This window comes from Capsicum annuum, chromosome 11 (assembly GCF_002878395.1).
Source record: "Capsicum annuum cultivar UCD-10X-F1 chromosome 11, UCD10Xv1.1, whole genome shotgun sequence".
Taxonomy (NCBI): Eukaryota; Viridiplantae; Streptophyta; class Magnoliopsida; order Solanales; family Solanaceae; genus Capsicum; species Capsicum annuum.
Genome location: NC_061121.1, coordinates 200,679,965 through 200,690,237, shown reverse-complemented (window position 1 = coordinate 200,690,237; position 10,273 = coordinate 200,679,965). Strand labels below are relative to the sequence as shown.

Sequence of the window (10,273 nt, the reverse complement as noted above, 5' to 3'; positions counted from 1 at the left end):
GAGTTAAATGATCAAGGTATGACTCGTAAGTAGGAGTCATAAGAAGAACAAAAAGTTAAATCCTGGAAGATCAGACACTGGAGAGGATACAAGAGTCAAAGTATGACTCGTAAGAAGATGGCACGAGTGGATGAGCGAGTCATATATTGTGTCGACATAACTTTTCCTTTTCCTTTTCCATTTTTATTAGGATTGTAGAGTAGTTTATAGATACTATAAATACCCTAGGGTTTATCTTTTATTAGGTTACTAACTTCAACGTACTTTTACATACTTTACAATTATTCTTGAGATTTTGGGTTTTTATTCAATTGAAGACTTTGGATTTTATTCATCTTATTCTTGTGCAACTAATTACATGTATTTTCCATTGATAATCATGGTTTCTTGAATGAACATGAGAGGCTAATCTCCCTGACTAGGGTTGTGGGAACCTTGGTAGATTAGCTACGCAGAGAAAGTGGGAGATTCATGTATTCTAGGGTTTATACATGTATCTTAATCATTTTCACAATAATTGACCTCAGAGCTACTGCAAAAGCTTGGGGATAGCCTGTAGTTGCAAATGTCCTCACAAGGGAGTTTGTGATTGGGAAGAGAGGATTAAGACAGTAATTTAAGATTTACCTCTATCATACTATTCCATCATCTCATCTAATCACTTGACACTAAAAAGGTGAAAGTGAATTAAAGTTATAAACAAATAACAATAAGGCGACCCCCTGAGACTTACAAGGTAAAGAGTGAGATTTATCAACACGTTCACAAGATGATTGATAATACATATCTTATCGACTTTACATGTAGAGCAACAGAATAGGTGGATTGAACATGAGAAATTTACAGAGATGAGAGGCCAGGGGAAACACAGTCCTAGTGTTTGTCTTCTATTGATTACAACTCAAAGAATTCAAGTTTGGTTCCTACTTACTAATTACTTCCAAAATCCCCCATTTACTTTTCTGCATTTCTCGTGAATTACATCAATTTAAGCAACTATTCAACATCTTCTCTATAAGATTGACACCAACCTAGTTAGGTTACTATATTTGTCATCGACGCAACATACTTTTTATGAGGTTAGTTTTGGCAACATCAAACGACAAGTCCAAAACAACCTACCTCACAGGTCATTTAAATGAAGGATTCCAATTAACTACAAAAAGTACAATGGGTGCTTCATCTGCTAAAACAATGGACATTTTGTAAGAAATTTCCCCTCAGATAAAGAAGGCAATGGACTCAGTCTAGGTCTTTGAGGATATAGCAAATCACACGGGCATCTATCTCAGCAAACACGATGAGCTTAAATCGGTCTTCTTACTAGTATAAGAAACAACAGAGGACACATTGTTTTCCTTGGACGTATATGAAGAAGTAGGTGACATCTATGCAGATGATCTCTAATTGATATCAAGTACAGGAAAGAAAAATGTCCATATGCCCACAGAAAATTCAGCTAGACAAATTCTCATGTTCAACACATCAAGGAATGGTAACTACCCCTCTCCCAAGAGTTGTTCAAGTAATTTGTGGACCACTTTGATCCATTCATCAACATGGAAAGGATGACTTTATACAAGCTACAAGTTTTTAGAAAATATGGCATATCTATCCTGAAGTCATTCAGAGTACATTTGAAATATCCATTCTGCCATGTGTTTGAATCACTAGCCAATGACTTCTTTCAAGAGCTCCTTTGGTTATTCTGATACTTATGGCAACAATACCACATCCTCATAGAGTTTAAGCGTGATGCTTTCAAGAACTTTGATCAAATCCAGCCAGCTCTTAAAAGGTTTATGTTATGGTTTAAGCCACAATAATATTAGGTTTGATGCTTCAAAGATTCCTATGATTCAAAGGTATTCATGCTATACCATACGATGGGAATTATAAATCATGAGGTCCAAGCTCAGCTAAAAATTTCTCTCTGTTAGAGATTTCTCATATTAATCCTATCATTGAAAGATGAATACTATGAATCAAAATTATTACGTTCCAGTAAAACAGGTGCATTCTAAAGGAAATATGGTCAAAACAATAGAAAAATAGAACTACACCAACAACCATCCTTATTGGGATGAGGTCTAACGAGAAATAAAAGAATCTCAACCTCTATATGAAATCATGAGGGTTGAAGTCACCAATGCCATCAAAAGAACACAGCTGAATAATCCACCATAGAATGGGAATGCAACATAGAAAGTTCATCCACAAGAAGGGTTACTTCACCAGGTCACTACAAAGGATCTTGGAAAACTAAGAATGCCTCATGAAGAAATACGGAATCGATTGGTGGATAGAGGAAGGATACGTGAGATTACGATTAACACCATCAAACATTACATAAAAAGTTGACGTTAGATAACATATGCAAGAAATCTCCACTTACTACAAGCTCTATGGAATTATCTGCCAAGATTTACCACAAAACCCGCTCAGAAAGGTTTGCCTACAAGCTACTTATCCAGCTACTTGGTAGGCATTACAAGTAGCCTACCACCTTTTTGCAAGAAGATTACAAGTGTCTTATCCACCTGCTTATAAGTTGGAAACAAGTTGCTTAGTCATTTGCTTGTAATATTGCCACATGCCAACAATATGTTTAGTTTTTGTTTTGTTAGGCTCTGTCGCATGTTTGGGGGGAAAGATTGAATAAAGTAGGATGTATATATCTCATAGTTATATGTGTCTAGGAAAGGAGTGTGTGACAAGATAAGGCTTTACTATTATTAAAATAGTGGGTCGTGTAAGATAATGTTTATCTTTATTATTTTGTTTGTTTTAATTAGGCTTCCTTATCCTATAAAAGGAAGCATAGGTCTTAGTTGAGGATTATCGAATTCTTAACCTATCAAATTCTCCACCTAAAAAATCTCTTGTATAGTTTTTTGTTATTAATAAAATGTTTATAGGCTAAGTTCTCTCTCTTTCTCTCTTCTAAAGGAATGGGTACTTAGATCTTTTAGGTTGGAGTAATAGAGTAAGCAAGCACTTAGTCAAGCGCTCTTTTTTTTATTTCAATGGACTTCTAAGGTATTTTCATTCTGTGGAACGAAATTGGCTTGGTCCACATAATAGCTTTTTTATATAATTCTTATTTTATCAAGAACATATAAATCCAAAGTTGGGTAGACTTTATTCCATGGATTGTTGAGGACTCTAAAGCCCAAGGGAGAGCATAAAAAAGTTCATGTATGTCATATATAGAATAGTTGCATTACCAAAATAACTGAAAAAGTGAAGATATCCCATTGAGGGTTAACAAGTTTTCGTTTCATGGCAAACCATCCTTTAGAGTAGTAGATGTGAAGATCTACTCATAAAAAAAACTATTATGGTGCTGACAAAAGCTTTGATTTCGTATGACTTGTCACCTACATGGACATAAATCTACCATTTATGTTGGAAAGTTAGAAAGCCTATGATCTTTCTTGGAGCTAATATTGCCTTGGATGTCTTATCATGGCCTGCTCACCCCTTCATATTGGTATCAGAGTCAGTCCACTCCCGTAGGAAGGGAGAACCAAGTATTCACATAACATCTCTTTCTGTTGTGGTTAGGCAAACTTTACATTTTCAGTCTTTACTTTACTTTGTTTGAGTCTTCAGCCTTAAATCCATCCAAAATCTTTAGTTTTTTGTTATTACAACCAAAGTCATGCACATATTTGTGTCGTAGTTATTTTTATTAGATTATAGAATAAATAGTGTATTAAGTCTTTTCCTTAGATTTTTAGCACAAATATATTGAGTCCTAATAGTCCAAAAATAACAAAAATATGTCGATTTCAGAATATTTAGCATATTCTTCATTTGTGTCTAATCCATGTAAATCCTTAGCAAAAATAAACTTGTATCCTGCTCGCGGTAAAACGCTGCCATGTAAATACAACTACCTCTATGAAGTAGATGTGTTACCACCAAAAAATAAAATATCTTCCACATATCTACCTTTGTAAATAAAGTGTGCAATTTGTGGCTTCAAATCCGTTCTTTGATTCAGTAAGCCAAAGGGAGTTAAGGAATACATTATTGCGTCAAAACTTGATCAACATCCTATTCTTGCAATTCGGGAGGAAGATTTCCTCAGTTTGCAGATGATGGGGGATTTTTTGCGATAGTAGAAAAGCCAAGGCTTTACCCATATCCATCTTGGTGTTGTTAGAGTTGTGGTGACGTATCATGGAAGGAAAGGACAACCAGTAAGGGCGCATCTTTCACTTATTGAAACTAGATAAAATGACATGCGAACTTGGGTAAGTCTGAAATCACACTGAACATCGGGAAAGTCTTTTTCATTATATTTCCCAACTTTATTATGTCCCTCTTTGATCTGTATCTGACAGAGGGGTTGAAGATTCGGGTCCAAATTTTGTAAGCTCCACACATTAGGGATGCCATCCTGGATACTTTCCACTACCAGATAGCTTGGCGAGTCTAAAACTATGCTATAGACCTATATCTTTTAGGTGGCAAAAATACTTTGTTCCTAAACATAGATGCCACCAATAAAACCACCCAGTGCACTCAAATCCTGAGGAAAGTATCTAGGAAGAACTTGTAAAAGTGCTTTTAGACTCATGGGTCACAAAATATGAGAAGTTGATAAACCATCCTCAACCTCTCCAATCTACTAAATCCACTTTTGCCAAAAAGAGTGACAAGACATTCACTATAAGTTTTGACCACTCTCACCTCAAGAAGCCAAAAAAAAAATTCTCTTTCCATGCGTACCAACCTTTTGATGACTTCATAAATCTACAATTTGTGCACCTAGTGCAACACATTTTCCAACGAAGCTTAAGAAGTTAAAGGTGGTTGGAACTCGTTTAGCATGGGAGGACTTGAACATCATAGGTTAATGGACTACCCTCGAGGTGCTGAAGTTGAAACCAAATGTTTGTTGTGGCCTAAATGGCATCCAATTGAAGGTAAATTTCCTCGGTTAAAGTGTTTGATAATTAAAGGTACAAATCTAAAATGTTGTAAAGTAAGAAATGATCATTTCTCTGCTCTTGAGCATCTAGTGATCAAATATTGTCTTTATTTGGACGAGATCCCTATAGAGTTTGCAGATATTTATTCACTGTAGCTAATTGAGTTGCAGAATTGCAGTGCAAGACTCGTGGCTTATACTGGAAAAATTGAAGAAGAGCAGGAATCTTGGGAAGAAAAGATGTGAATGTTTGTTCTTAAAATAATCCAGGTGAGTATAATAAGTGCTTTTGAAATTTCTAACAATTTTGGAGTTTATAGTTGATCCTTTATTATGTTCTTTTCGCTACAGCTAAATGTGAACTAACTGGAAGTGATTCTGATTCAGACTGATGTTTGCTAAGGATTGAAGACTTCAGATTTCTACTTTGTTGATCATTTACTTATATTATTCCATTATTGGAGTTTTATCATTTACTATATTACTATGTTTTAGCAATCCCTGGCCTCAAGCACCTAGGGTGGGGGGTTGGGGGCGATATTGACCGATATTAGCAACGGAGTTCAAGAGTAGAACGATTGATAAGCAATGTGTGGCTTCCATGGAGATACGAGTAGCTAGATTCGTTTTTAGGAGAACGACATAAAGTTTAACAGTTTGGAGCTTAATTATAGAAAAATTTGATATTTTGCATAATTACTAAAAATCTCAATTTTAGATCTGTCAAGAAACATAATTAGCTCTTGATACATTCAACAAAGATACAATTTTTCCTTTGTAAGGATACATAATTAACTTTCGATACATTTTTTCGATTTTTGATTTGTCGAGATACATAATACATCTAACAAAGATATAATTTTTTCTTTGTAAAGATAAATAATTAGCTCTCGATATTTTTTTTTTTCAATTTTAGATCTGTCGAAATACATAATTAGCTCCCAATACATTCAACAAAGATACATAATTAGTTGATATTTTTGTAATTATTTTTTAAGGATAGAAATTTGTGTACACATGATAAGTTAAGGTGTATGATTATGTTATTTTTCCTTTCTTTCTTTCATTTTTCTAGACAGCCCAGTGGACTAAAGCTTCCTCTGTGTCCGCATTAGACCATAAGAATCTATTAGACATACTCTTACCCTGCATTTCTACAAGAGTTCATTACAACTGTTATAAATAATTAGTAAATTTTGTTAGGGTTTTTGCCCTGATTTTCTTACTATATTTAAGTTTTATTTTTTCTTATAAGGAAAATAAAAGTTACAATAATTACTTTTACTTTTCCTGAAAAAAAAAATATAATTCTTTTCCATATTTGGCTAACTTCTTTCTTGGAGGAAAGGTTTTGGACATCTATAAATAGAAGACCCCCCTTCTCATACTATAACACAATAGCATCCACAATGTAGTCTTTTAAGATTTTCGTTTAGGGGAGATTTTCTCTCTAATAATTTTTATGTTTTCTTTTATATTAGGTTTTTATATGTAGGCCAATTGGCCAAACTATATAATAATCATGTTTTTAGTATGTTTTTCTTTTCGTCTGATTTATCGTCTCAATAGTTTGCAACTAATAGCTTCTGCATGACGCCTCTCGATTTCGAACCCAACAAGTGGTATCAGAATCAATAGTTCAATGATCCGATGGTTCAAATTGAGGACATGTTGAGAACAAAGTTGCAACAAATTTGATGATAATGAAGATATATGTCTAAAAACTACACGTGGAGAACAAGTTTCAATCATATTTTCAGCATTCCTGTTGCTGCATCTTTAAAAATAAAAACAAAATATTAATTTTTAACCCATTTTTAACCATAATATTTTAAACTTTATTTTTAACCATAGCAAGTAGCAGTTATAAAGATTATATCAAGAACGAAGTTCATGCGCGTGATATGAAGAAAAGACGGATCAAGTGAAGAAAATCAAGCCAAAAGGAGGAGATTTGTTAGGGTTTTTGCCCTGATTTTCGTACTATATTTAAGTTTTATTTTTTCTTATAAGGAAAATAAAAATTACCATAATTACTTTTACTTAAACTAAAAGAAAAAAATATAATTCTTTTTCATATTTGACTAACCTGTTTTTTGGAGGAAAGGTTTTAGACATCTATAAATACAAGACCCCTTTCTCATACCATAACACAATAGCATCCACAATGTAGTCTTTTAAGATTTTCGTTTAGGGGGAAATTTTCTCTCTAATAGTTTTATGTTTTCTTTTATATTAGGTTTTTATATGTAGGCCAATTGGACAAACTATATAATAATCATTTTTTTAGTATGTTTTTCTTTTCATCTGATTTATCGTCTCAATAATTTGCAACTAATAGCTTCCGCATGACGCCCTCTCGATTTCGAACCCAACAAACTCATGGTAATACATGAATCAGCTTTGACACATTTTATCACGTTTTGATGTACTACATTTCTATGCGTTTGCTTAATTAATCCACTAATTACTATATATACTTTATCTGAGTACCACGATCGCTGCTTTAATTCTTTAATGCTTGATAGGCAAAACGAGAATGTCAATCCACGAAGCAATAGAGTATAAGAAGTTTATGAATAAACGGTGCTAAAATTAAAGTTTATTGATTTTGAACTTGTCAGAGTAATCTAGGATTTGTCTTAGCTACTGAGTTCGTAATCAAGGATTTATGCATATTTAATTAACTTTTTAACGGTACAAATTTAGAATCAAGAAAATATTATTAAATTTATCGAAACCTTTAATTAATCTCTACCAATCCACTTCGATTTCATCTAGTTAGGGGTGGAGCCACACATATTCCACGTGTCAAATGACACCTATTCCTAGAATTCCCGTATGATTACTTCTTTAATATATTAACACTTCCCAGTAAAAATTATATTTTCATCATTGCGGCTTCAGCGCTCGTATAGAACATGTACATTTTAGATGGGGTGCGCCCGATGGTAATTAAACTTTTATCAGAGCACAATACGTCCAGACGATGATTAAAATATTATTGTATATTTAGTGCTTATATATTATATATCTTATTTGATTTGCTGTCGTTAAGATCAGTGACGAAAAGATATTAAGTAGAAGTAGATTGTAAGATAGGAATGTAGGATTCTTTTACAGTCCATCATATAATGTTAGTCTTTTTAATGTCATTCCCTTCTCTTTTCACTTTTTTTTAAAAAAAAATTAACAAACCAAATCTTAGATTAACTTTTTTTATAATATGAGAGGAGATACGTTTTGCACACCAAAAAAGAGAAGGAATGGGAAAAGGGAGAGCTAGTAGTATCAAGCTATGGAATATTTAGCCATCTTTTTGAATTCTGGTAGTGATTGCATGAACTGCTTGAATGTACTTGAACTCAAATATTTACATTTAAGATATTAACGCTAAATAAACCATATAAACTTTAATCAAAAGCATATAAAAGGTTCTTTTTCATGGCTGCTTAGGATTCATTCACACTGTAGTTTTTCCTTTGGACTCAAAAATATTTGTCATATTTCACTTTTTGAGAGTCAAAACTATATGAATTTTAATCAATATTTTAGGATATATCTTTTTCACTATTTTGATATCATAAATTTTACAACTTGGAGTAATACTTTTCATATAATTTTTAAAAATTTATATTCCAAATCTAATTAAATTACCTCTGAAGAAATAAAATGTGATAACTTTTTCTTAAAGAAATGTGGCTTTTTCAGCCATTTTATTGATACTCAGAAGAAAAAAAGGTAAGGCCGAAGGCCCATGAAATTTCTACATAATCTGAAAAATGTCGTGGTAAAGCCCTCTTTCTAAATTCTACCCCAACTATATAAATGTAATTAGTCTTGATCTTTGTCCTTCTCTTCCATACTTTCCCTATTTATTTGCTTCGCCATATTCCTTTTCTGTTGCTGCTTGAACTCCCAGTTCTTTCTTCTTTGATTTTGGGTGATTAATGACTTTCCCGATGAGATGGTGATGATCTTCCTCACAAAAGTGTTGCCAAAACACCAAGGTAATCCACAGTTGTTCTTTTTCTTGTTTCTTGAGACTTCTTCTTACCTTGTATTTTGCAGGTGGTTGGGTTGTTTCTGAGGGGAAGTTGAAGGAGGAAACGTCCGGAGTTCACAGCTCTTCAACAAGTATCTTATGTTCTCTTTCTGTTTTTTCCATTCTACATGGTCGATTTTAACACCATTTTGTGTTCTTCTAGATGAGTACTGGAGTTGTCTTTTCCATTGCCAATCTGTGCTTGTGGTTGACCTACAATGCTGACAGAATGATATGACGCAGTTTTACTTTATTTTTGGTGATAAATTTTATGAGCTAACATAGTTTAGCCTATCTGATTTAACAGCTATAATATTCCATGTATAGGAAACTGATCTATTATAAATTTTGTTATTGCTCAGAATCCGCATCTTGCATGTCTAGACTAGGACAAAAACTTTGTGAATATGGTTTGATCCTTGTAGTTCTGATTCTCAAATTTGGTATTTGCATTTTGTTCATGTTTATTATATCCTGCCTACTGATGGTACTTGCTGAAAATTATTGAAAGTTTGTGTATTCTGCGTTTGAATAGGTAGATTAGCAAGATAATCCGCTAATGAGTTACCTTCATTGTAAATATGTAAGCTTGTAGAATTTGTTACTGTCGTAATCTTCTTGATTTCTTCAACTGCTTTTATTATCTCCCATGGTATCTGCCATTAATTTCTAATTATCTTCACCATTACCCATGAATCAGATTTGAAATCTACACTTATGTAATTTTGTGATATACAAAATCTTAAGGCTTCCATAATTGCATTCATCTCAGCCTCCATATTGTTTGTCAATCCTAAACCACTAGCCTGTGCACACATCAGATTACCATCTTGATCTCTTAGACCAAATCCATATGAACCCCAACCTGAATTACCTTTACAAGTACCATCTGTATTGCATTTCATTCTGCCTTGTTTAGGTAGCATCCATTTTATTGCATAACTAAACAAACTTGGCTTATATCTTATAAACTTGCTTATCATCTCTTCCCTGCTATTCCTTGTGTCTTGTATCCTTGAGTACCTTATTCTGACCATCTGCTTTACAATTGCCATCACCTGATATATCATGCTTTGAATATTTTGATCTTCACCATGTTTTCTTTTGTTTCTTATTTTTCACAATATCCAAATGATGACTGCAAGCATGATTTTGTAAATTTGCTTCAACTTTGTTGTTGTTTCTTTATACCACCAAATCCTTATAGCATGTGCTAGTGGTGCTCCTTCCATTATGATACCTGCAAAAGAAGCAAATTGACTCCATAGTTGAATAGTTATATGAGC

The 10,273-nt window shown here is 33.4% G+C and overlaps 1 long non-coding RNA gene across 1 annotated transcript; it reads left to right on the top strand.

Moving 5' to 3' along the window:
- The first annotated feature begins 8,675 nt into the window (after window positions 1–8,675).
- LOC124888685 lies at window positions 8,676–9,351 on the top strand. The gene is made up of 2 exons (XR_007047359.1): window positions 8,676–8,952; window positions 9,014–9,351. It is a non-coding gene; the product is annotated as an uncharacterized LOC124888685 (long non-coding RNA).
- Window positions 9,352–10,273: the final 922 nt, after the last annotated feature.